Below are 12,113 nucleotides of genomic sequence, written 5' to 3'. Positions count from 1 at the left end.
TGTGTATATACATATACACATATATATATAAATTATCATAACAAGTTCATCTGTGTATAAAAGCTAGTGTCAGACATTTAGATCTCAGAACTAGAAAGTAAGGAATACATCTACAGTATTGCTTATTGATATTTTGGCCCAGTTTAATTTTTATTTGAAATGTCTAAAATTAAATTATTTGAGTCACAATCTTATTTTTTTCTCTTATGTAACATCTTTTTTTTAGAGGTTAGTTTCATTGAAGTGTTTGGCATTTTTTTTTCTTTTGCCAATGGTCTTCCTTCAATCAGGCATACCCTCAACCCAGACCTTCCAATTCCTTTGATTACTCAACCCATTCCTCCCCAAACTCTCAAGAACGCACAACTTAGTATTTCTCATTAGGATGATATTACAATATGTTTCAACTATAGATATAAAGCATCTTACTATACCCACCACTGGGTACTAATCTGTCTTTCTAATTTAAAAAGTCCATCTTTTTTATTTGTTTGTTTTTTATTGTGAAAATACCATCCAGAGGGGTTACAATTACATGAGCAAGGTAATGAGTACATTTCTCATCAAGCATTGTTGCCTCCTCCTTTGTTTCCCCTTATCATCCCTTCCTATCTCCCCTCCACACACACCCCCAACCCCCACCCCGTGGCGCCAAAGTTGTAAAGTTCGTTTTCAACATAACATTTTGTACATCTCATTGTTTCAATGGGTCCTCCTGTATCCTTATTTAAACAATTTGTTTTTTCCCTTCCCCTCCACAAATTACACCAACACCAAATACAGTGAAAACAGGGGTTATACCGTGGGGGAGGGACATACAAATCAACAAGGAAATCATCTTATAAATATGTTAGAAACAATAGCAAGAAAGAAAAAACATTTGAGTCGTTATCTTGGGGTTCATTTTGCCTTACATCAACGTATCTGACCGTTTCTGCTCATCTCAGACATATACTAGTTATTGCAAATAAGGGAAACCATGGCACCTATGTTACTTTGGGCCTGGCTTACTTCACTTAATATAATTTTTTCCAAGTCTTTCCATTTCCTATCAAATGGGGCAATGCCATTCTTTCTGATGGAGGCATAGAATTCCATTGTGCATAAAGAATCCACATAGATCTCCCTATAACCCAGCAATCCCACTTTTGGGCATTTACCCAAATGATCACAAAAAAGATCATACTAAATCTACCAGCACAACTATATGTATTGCAGCATTATTTACCATAGCTAAGATATGGAACCAACCCAGATGCCCCTCAGTAGATGAATGGATCAAGAAAATGTGGTGTATATACACAAAAAGTCCATCTTTAATAATGCTGTTGCATAATTCTATATCAAATCTGCAAACTCTGTCATTTCTTACTATACCCATTGCCCTTAAATAAACTTTCCTCAGCAAAGTATCAAGGTAATTGTATAACTTATGAAATATTTACTGAGTCAAATGAGAAAAATGTTCTAATTTTCATTTAATGATGTCTTCATTCCATAGTTAAATGTAACACATACATGTTAATTATAGCAATAAAGTGTTACACATTGTTTAAAGCATCCTACTTTCAAGGAGATATATGTAAATATACAAGCAGACAACATGAGTAATATCTGAAATTGAGATTTTTTATTTATTCATATTTAATAATGTCTTTATTTGCTTTCAGTTAGATATAAGCTGTGATTTCAGTATAATCCTGGAAAACTGTCCTGGAAAACTGACATTACTGTTTTGTATTATTGTTATACTAAATGTGACATCAAATTCAGCACAAACCTAATTTTCCATATTCTTGCACTTCAATCAATAGAGTTCTAGTCCTTTAAATGCTTTCATTGAATTGTATGTATTTAGAGTACATATTTAATATATATTTTTAAAATTTTACTAAAACTTATGGAAACTTCTCATATGTAAGTCTCTTTCTCTCCTCTCTCACCTCTCCCTCTCTCTTTCTCTCCCTTATTCCCTTCCCCCACTCTCCTTTGCCCTCCCCCCTTCTCTAGGTACTGTGAGTTAAACTCAGGACCTGGGCTTGCTCACTTATGGCTGTTACTCTACCACTTGAGCTCCACCTCCAATTCAGCATTTTGCTGGATAATTTCAGATGGAGTTTCACAGGCATTTTTAGCCAAGCTCCCACAAAACCAAAATCGTTGAGGTCTCAGAATCTCAAAGAGCTAGAATTACAGATGCAAGCCACTGGCACCAAGCCTGAGCCAGTCTCATTCTTTGGCTTTGGCTTCATTTGTGAATGCTTGGCTTGGTCACTTTCTTGCAAGCCACTTACAAGATTCCCAGCAATGAGAGCAGAGGTAGAATTTTCTGCAAGGGTGGAAGGAGCCGGAAGGAGGATGGCTTGGTTTGGTTGCAGATGTTGGAGAAATTCTAGCAGAAAATGATTACAATATGGGAAGATGACTGCTGGCTTCAGCCTGTGACCTCAATGCAAATTTCTTTGAGCAGATGTGGGAAATTAGTGGATTTTTACTCAATATGCTGTTTCAATAGTTCAATCTGCTCTTCATAAATATAACTCCGCATAAACGCTGCATTAAATGCCTAGCTGTGATCCTCATGTGGTGCAGTCAGTTCCAACTGCCCTTGGGACAAGACATCTGGGAATATAGGTGCTTGAATTTGCATGCTTAATCTTTCTCCTAAATAAATGATTATATTCTCCAGTTTTTCCAACACATTGAGAAGCATACAACAAATATGTAATTGTATGCATGTGCACACACACACACACACATACACACACACACACACACACACACACAGAGCTAGGATAAAGTACATCCTCTGACTCTGTCTGAATTTTTTCTCCCTTTCTCTTTCTCAACGCTTTACCCTTCCCTTTTTCTTCTTCTGTTTGTATAAATATTTACATATATATGAAGGAAACACACATAATATAAATTCAATAAATTTGTCAAAACATTTGCACATATCTAAAAATTTAAGTATTAGATTCTCAGTGTTTTTTTCTTATTGGCTGTGAAAGTCATATTGTCATAAAAGAAAGTAGAATCCTTATAACAAAAATTCAAAGTAAAATGGACACTATTTAGAAATAGACACTATTTAGAAAAACTAAATTTGAACCTCATCATTGTTTCACAAAATAACCTTATCTTGTGCTGATTTGTAAGAGGTAAATGTTTCATTGAGTTTTTTTTCCCTTGTAATGAGGTTTTGGGCGGGATGTGAATTTTCTTGTCTTTTAATTTTATAGGATATTTGTCATTCAGATGTGTATGTAAGTTCATACTTAAATGAAAATATATATTACTTGCTACCTGTAATACTTTCTCCTTTTTCTTAATCCCAAGCCTAAGCAAATGTTTACTTTTCAGCATTTTGTTTTCCTTTGATGGTAGTGGGATTTAACTTGAGTGCCTTTACATTTATCATGCTGACATTCTACATCTTGAATTACATTACCAGCTCCACTTCTTCCTTGGTTATTTTTGAGAGAAGGACTTGCTTTCTGCTTGAGCTCATGCATAATCTCATTCCTAAAGTATAATCACTATACTTTGGACTTCCCAGCAATGGCTACAATGACTTATGTAAGTCACTATATACAGAAATAGGTTGAGAATGACTGTCACAAACGTTCCTGCCATGAAAGACTAGGATCTGAATCCTCCCAATCTCAGATTCTCAGATAGGAGGGAGCTTCGCCTGACATGTATACACCATAGTGCCCAGCTATTAGATAACGAAGGGTTTTAGGAATTTTTCTGCTTGGGCTGCCTTTGAACCAACATCGTCCTCATGTCAGTCTCCCAAGAAACTAGAATTATAGGCATGAGGTGCCAAGCACAACATTTTCAACATTTTTAATTAACAGAGTCATATACCTAAGATGTCTGATAAGTTTGGAGGCATGATATCTCTTTTAGACCATTCAGACCTAAATTTTTTGGGGAAAAACAATATAGAAAAATATTTCATAGACCATGTTAATTACTAGTGGGTAAATCTGATAAAATGTTATAAAGAAGAGATGAACTCGGGAAGCTGAGAGGTTACATACATACCCAGATATGAGAATTAGAATAAGAATGCAAGAGACTTTCCAGATTAAAATATTTATGAGGATTAAACAGCTTTTAAATCTCATAAATTGAAGGATATGATTGAAGGGCTTAGTTAAGTTTCAAGCATGAAAAAAAAAACTTCCAACTTAATATGGCTAAATGCAAGGATTAGTCAAAGTATTTTATGTCATTATTTTGTTTTTGATAAATAACATGATCAAGGTAAATTTTAGCTCAAAGTTAATCATTCTAGTTCCCTTGAGCTCCTATAACAAAATACCACAAGATGAGCAGACTACAACAACAAATAATTATTATCTTCTCATAATTGTAAAGCCTGGGAGACTGCAACCAATGTGTTAGTAAAGTTGCTTACATCTGGAGGCTTTCAATGAGAATCTCTGGCCCATCTTTCTTGGTTTGAAAAGGTAGGCAATCCTTTGCCTTCCATGAAAAATAGACAAATCTATCCAACCCTTTCTATTTTCACAAGGCATTTTTCACTTTTACCTAAAACTCAGTGATAAATTCTATAATTTTATTTATTTTATGTTTGAACTTACTAGTACTTTAACTCAAGAGTCAGGTCATTGTCCCTTTCTTGGTGCTGTACCACTTGAGCTACAGCTGCATTTTCTTGGACTTTAGTAATTAATTGGGATAAGACTCTGACAGGTTTTCCTGCCCAACCTGCTGTGAAACCATGATTCTCAGATTTCAGCCTCTTGATAAATTAGGATTACAGGCATGCATCACAAGTGCCCAGTAGTATCTTAAAATAAATCTACAATGACTGTATTTCCAAATAAGTTCACACACTAAGTTTAGAATCTAAATGCATGCATTTGACAGATGAATGTGTCTCAGCTCACTGAATAGAAACCACAATGGCTCCATGAGACTTCCAGAAGTTGAGAGAAAGAAACATGGCTTTACGTAAGTACATTAATGCTACAAAAATAATTTGAAAAATTATGATGATAGTAATGACCAGATATAAAAGACACTGGAAGCCAACTCAGTTTTACATGTCCATTTACTTTTGTTTTCTGAGAAAAATCAGGTGAATTGGTAATAAATATTTTTACCCAGCAACATTGGCCATGAAAAATTTTGTTTAATCCACTTGAGCTTTAGTGTTTCAATTTTGAAAGTGAATATAGCCTTGATGCACATCACATTTGAAAACAGTTTTAAAAAAAGTATCTGAAAGAAACCTATATAATTATACCTGACAAATAGTAAGATATGCTGGCAATAATTTTGGCTGATCTTATCATATTACTTCTGTAACAAATGATGTTCTAATTGGTATGGGTATGCTTAAACATAAAGATGGAATAATGTGTTTGTAAGGAATGATGCTGATATCTCAGAGCCTTACCATACTAACGTTACCATACTAAAGTTATCTCTGCTTTATATTGACTTGCATTTCCAGTTCTAATTTGTGGTACATGTTAACAAATACACTGGCCTTGGGAGTTACATTAGGATGCTAGGTATTAAAATCTGTAATGAAAGAATCTGTTTTCCATAGCAATATATTTATATTAGTGTATTACTGATATGTACAAATTTCAAGGATTGATTATTACTGGTTACAGCAGGTTTATGCCAAGTTCTGTGGGTTGGGGACTTAATCTAGGATAAACTGAAGTGCTTGGTCTGCTGTTGGCTGATCTCAAAGTTACATCTTTTTGTATCTACAGCCCATTATTTGAGCTGACTAGATAGTAATTGGATAGATTTGATAGGCTTTGATATTCCTCATTTTTGTTTCATATCCCTCCTAAGTTGACCTAAGCATATGTTCATGACAAAGAGAAGGTTGTACATTTCTTTTACCCCAAGCAGCACTGGTATAGTAGCAAGGCAAATATCATTTCAGGAAAGGATATCCTGGAAATTCACATTGAAAACATGTCCCAAATAATCTACTGGCAGTAGTCAAAAGAGCTATTGCTTGAGAAAGAAAAATCAATGGAGAAAACGTGAAATTTTAACCTAGCTTTGCAGGGTTTCTTGAATTAAGACTTGTCAAATAAGAAATCATTCTGTTTAATTTTTTCTTCTTTTATGTTTAGGCTGTTCTTTTTGCATTGTTTACACAATACTAAATTTTTATTATTGAAAACTAAATTATTTTAAATTGTTGAATAACAATCACACAATTAATGGATTTTAAACAATATATATGAACTTCTTTTCACATTTTTGTAAGGTAGAATTCCAAAAGTTAAGGAATTGGAACTATTATGTATCTTCCAATAATTCCATTCCCTTAAATAAGAGAAGATTCCATTTCCTTAACCATTCCTGCCCAAACTGCCTTCATTCCATGTTTTGTGTCCTTAATTTTTTGCTCATTTCTGTTTGCTTAATCAAATACTTTTGTTTTTTTATTTCATTTTTAATATTTTGCTTGTTCTGGGGTTGGAACTAAGGGCTTTGCCCTTTTTATACAGGTACTCTACAACATGAACCTTCAGCACTAAATCTCCTTTTTTCCCTAAAACTTTATAGTTTCTGTTATAAAAATCATGTGATTATATTAGAACTATGTAGATAATAAGATACACTCCCCATCCCAAGTTCTAATTGACTTTTGTTGCCAATGGCTCTTTAACCACTACAAAGAACATGCTCAGAAGTTTAAGTATGAAACTGGTTGTCTTCCCTAATGTGTTATTCTCCATCAAATACACTGGAGACTCAAATGAAAGGAGGAAACTCTGAAGGAAGAAATTTTTTTCTAAATGTGTAATTCTCAGGCTTTGGATTCAAAAGAAAATTTTGTCTTTTCATGTGTCTCAAGACTGCTAGTGTCACACAGTCACTGCATTTGAGATCTCCTGGGAATCTAGTTGATTGATCGCAAATCATCAGAGGAAAGTTGGGAGAGATAAGCTCACAATGTCCACACAGGGAGAATGTACTCCAGAGACTGGGCCTGCCAGAAGATGTGACAGTCATTAGAAGAATGAAATTCCAAATTTTAAGGATAAGGCAAGATTTAGGATTAGAATGTCATGGAAGTTTTCTTAATCCATGTGATGGTTAATAAGTATAAAAATAAAAGCTCTTGGGTGGCGATAAAGATAGTTCAAATTAGCTAATTGAACTAAACCATCGTGGAAGACAGACAGGGAGAACTAAAAGATGAAGCAGGAAGGAAACAGGCAAGTGCATATAAACTATGTCACAAATTATATCAATTTGCTGTGCACTAATTTGAAAGGCCACTTTTATTGAGTGAAAATGACAGAAAGAAAAAAATGATTTTGGAAGAGGTTTAAAGAATGTTCTCTAGACAAGAAATAATTTAAGAGTATGATCAAAGACACTAAATTATGTGACTAAATCATTAAAGCTTATGTTAACTATTTAAAGACAGCAATAAAGAAGCCAGACAATATTGAATATGTGGGTTGACATGAACATAAGTTTATGCGTAAATATATTAACATTTTGGATGTATGGTTTTTGTTTTGCTGATACATATGTATAGTAAAAAATGAGTTTATTTTTATAGTACAAAATTCAGTACATAATTTTATACCCTATGAAGGTGACCGTTAGCCTTATAAACCGTGTTATGAATAAAGACAATATTGAGAACTTCAGAAATGAAAGATGGCTCATATCTAGAAATATTCTTTACTTCCTCTAAAAAATAGTACCATTGAAATATGAAGTGTTTATAAATTAATTTATATAAACAGTGAACTTAAGTTTGCCAGAAAAATGTTGAATGACCTGCTCAAAATGACAGTAAAGTTTATGAAGAAATCCTCAAGTGTGAGATACGGTAAGCAAGAAATTGGACATTCTCTGTGAAAAAAATGAAGAGTCCTTTTCTTTCTTAAAATTATGATTTTTCTTGGTAAGTCAAAAACAATTAAAGCAAACTTAGCTGTGTAAATACTGAAAATAAATTAAATTCTAAAACCCTTAATTTGCTCTCTAGTAAGGTAGGGATAATATAATACTTAAATCACAGCAGTAGTGAAGATTAAAATAAATAATACTTGGAACAAATATTAAAGTTTCAATAAGCATCTTACAAGAAGAAACAGTGCTTTCACCGTTATTACCATTGTATTATTGTGACATATTGGAAAAATTACCTGTAACACTGTGCATAAATAAAAAAACTGAAAATGCAAAAGAAAAAGAAAAGAGTGGAGAGAAGCCAAGCTGAGACACGTTCCAGTGTAGAGTGCTGCCCTGCATTCTTAGTGTGGCAAATAAAATTGACTAAGGATCAGGAGCTGCATGGAAAGAAAAAGAAGCTAAGCATAATTTAATGCTAGACAGCATCAGCCAATGAGCTAAATACATTTCCAAAAGTGATTTAAACATTAACCTAATAAGCAATCTTGATAGCACTCAGGATTTTACACTGCACTGATAGAAGTCTATTGCAGAAAGAAAAGAGTGGGCCATTTGTCTGAGCATTAGCGCTGTCACTGCACATCCAATTCATAACAGAAAAAGAAAAACCTTAATGTTATAAAGCATTGAAAGCAAATTAAATAATACAACTAAGAGCCAATCACCCTTTTTTCTTTTAATCTCTATTGCAAGTTTAGAGAATCATGCCAGTGAGACAAGACAAACAACTGATTCTGAGGAATCCTCTCTCATCCCTGCCCCAAAGTCAACAGTCTTCATATCAGTAACTGTGTCATGTGGCCACATGTGCATTATTAAGAACTAGATGAATTAATGACAATAAACATTATTATTAGATCTGCAACACTATGATTAGAATGAAGACCATGGTATATCAGTATATAAGTATTAAATAAAAATACAGACACCCAGTAATATGAGTTTGAGGTCTTGGTCTTCATAAGCTATACACTTTGGAAAGCAGTAGTTAATAAGTAATATTGGGATTTTATTTTATTCAAATAAAATAAGACTAATTAGAACTAAACAGGACACTTTTTTCTTTGAATATTATAATATGTATCTTTGAATAAAGTTAAAGTTTGAAATTCATGTCTATATCAATAAGATAGTGAAAGCAAAATCTGTCTTATTATTTTTGTATTTATTCACCTCCAGTGGTAGAATAAGAATATATGCCTGTATATAGGTGGTAAAAATTAAAACATGCAAGTTGGCTGAGTGACAAATCCCCAATGTAGTAATTAGAATAAACAAATTATTTATAATTTTCTGAGCAAATGGACTACTAAAACTATTAGAGCTCAACTCAGCTTTATAGAATTGTTGGCAAAAATACAACCCCAAATACTACAGTCATATGGTTGTTAAGTAAAATTTATCAACCGAAAATATAAGAATTCATGTTACAAAGATTATCTTATATATCAGAATACCAATTTATTTTACATACCATTATTGACAGAATTAAGTATATAAATATTTATTTGTAATAAGTTTAACATAATATATTATGTATAACTTATATAAATTTAGTTAAAATCACTCATGTAATGACAATATTCTATCACATGAATTACAACATTCAGATTTATGGTGCATGGTTTTAAAACCTATATACATATAATTTGTGCAAATATTGTTTGTGTATGAGTGTGGATGTACTCTATAGTGATGATATTGTTATTTCATTTTGATTACATATTTAATTTATACATACCCTATTTTTTCTATAAAAATTTGTTATAAAGTAAATGCATTGCATTTTTTGAAGACAGATTTGGACAAAGAAATATACATGTTGTATGTTTAAGATTTTAATATAGTTTTGTAAATATTAATCAAGAAATATGAAAGTGTTTCCAGGCTCATATTTAATTTCAATAAAGTTAATGATTAATAAATTGTAGGACCACAGGGGTTGGGAAGATGGCTCAGTGGTAGAGTGCTTGCCTTGCATGCCTGAGGCCCTGGGTTCTATTCCTCGGCACCACATAAGCAAAATGAAAAAAGCCGGAAGTGGCGCTGTGGCTCAAGTGGTAGAGCTCTAGCCTTGAGCTGAAGAGTTGAGGGACAGTGCCCATGCCCAGAGTTCAGGCCCCACAACCGGACCCCCCAAAAAAATTATAGGACCACCATATGATTTACTGAAATTATGAAAATTAATAAAATAATGGTTTTCAATGGTGTAGGCATGAGAGTTTTATAAAAGATTGGCCATACTATAATTTGTACATAGTAATTTAGTTATGCATTTTCATTATGTGCTGCAATAAAATGAATCACTACCATTAGGTCCATGAATATTAGAATTTAACCTGTGGATATTAACTTCTGGCCTCAATGCTCACTTTTCTATTTCCAATTTTCTCCTTTTCACATCTTCTAAAGTGAAAGAGGAAAAACTCATGTCACACTATAATCCCGAAGACACAAGAGAAGAGGAATTGTTACAACTTGTAGGTCCCAAGGATGTAGTCATAAATTGAATTTCTTTTCAATCCTCTACTTCTACTGACAATCATCAAAAATCTGTTTCTTTTACATTTTTTCTTCCGTTACATACTGCCTACATCCTGATTTAGTGTTTATGATTTTGTGATCAAGAGTTTATTAATGCAGTCTTGTTTTATCTAAAATGCATCCTCTCCTAATGGAATAATTCAAGGTTCAGTTTCTTGGGTGATTTCATACCACAGAATAGAAGCTGCTTCGCATGTGTCCAGGAATAAGTGGCGTGAGTATGACAAAGGATAGACTATAATGAAGGCAGAGAGAAGAAGGATCCAACATTACACATGAGGTAAAGGGACAACTGAAAAGCTATGGAAAAAAATAGATTTTATATAATATAAAGTAAAAGAGAGACTGCCAGCTCCAATCCCAGCTCACTCGGGGTCAGGGGAAGCTGAGGACAAAAATCTGGTGGCAACAGATCAGCAATTTTAGCAACAGTACAAATCCACAGTTCTTACAAGCTTTAAATCCAGTGAGAACACCAGTCAGTAATCCAGAATTAGAAAAGAAATCCATTTTGCTGCTCTTAGTATTTCAGGGAGCTGCAGGTGTCATCTCAAGAGAGATCTCATGATTTCAGACTGAACAACATTCGAAATGTACTCATTTTATTCAATTGTGAAAATATCGTACAGAGGGGTTACAATTATGTGAGTAAGGTAATGAGTAGATTTCTTTTTTTCTTTCTTGTGATTGTTTCGAAATGTACTCATTACCTTACTCATGTAACTAACTGTATCGTCTCTGTATGGAATCTTTACAATAAAAAAAAAATTAAAAAAGCAAAAGTTTGGAATGATTCCACAGTCAGTACTCCTCTTTTAATTACTTTTACTTTTGTAATCTGTAAAGTATCCTTATAAAGCCTTGTCATTGTCAGTATTTCGTTCCTCATCTTAATCATTCTAAATTTGCATTGTTCCCTGATTTATGACATTGTCTAGAGTCTCATCTGCTTGTTCAATGAAGTATTTCTCTTTCTTGTTGTTTTTGTTAAATATTTGATGTTTGTGCTGCACAGCCACTCATAATAATGTACAATTGGCAAACTGAGGAAACTGACATATATTTTCTCTACTAGTCTGTCAATCTTTGGTTAATTAAAAACATCTATGTGCACTCTAGCTACACGGTAAATCCAGTTTTAGATGTGATATCGGAAGAGGACATTTGTCCATGACCCATCTGCCGTGCAGATCAAAATGTTGTAAGAAACCAATAGATACTCACTGGAATTTGGATATTTATGTAAAATTATTTTGATTAGACATCTTCTTTTATCCAGGTCTCACTGCTTATCTTATTGATGCACACTGAAATTAATATAAAATTTATATGAATTAATTTATAAAATATTATAGATTTGTTTTTTTTTTTGTCACCAAAATTAAGGATTTCTGAACAGGAAAAGCCAACTTTCCTAAGAGCATTAGAATAGATCTGATTTCTTCTCATTAGTCAAATGGGTTCCACTTGTGAAAAACCACCTCTAAATTGTCATAATCTCTGGTTTACTTCTTTCTTTTTTCTTTTTTTTTTTTTTTTTGGTCGGCCGTGGGGCTTGAACTCTGGGCCTGGGCGCTGTCCCTCAGCTCTTCAGCTCAAGGCGAGAGCTCTACCACTTG

This window comes from Dipodomys spectabilis, unplaced genomic scaffold (assembly GCF_019054845.1).
Source record: "Dipodomys spectabilis isolate Male_0828 unplaced genomic scaffold, ASM1905484v1 ptg000308l, whole genome shotgun sequence".
Lineage (NCBI taxonomy): Eukaryota > Metazoa > Chordata > Mammalia > Rodentia > Heteromyidae > Dipodomys > Dipodomys spectabilis.
Note: the sequence above shows the minus strand (reverse complement) of the source record.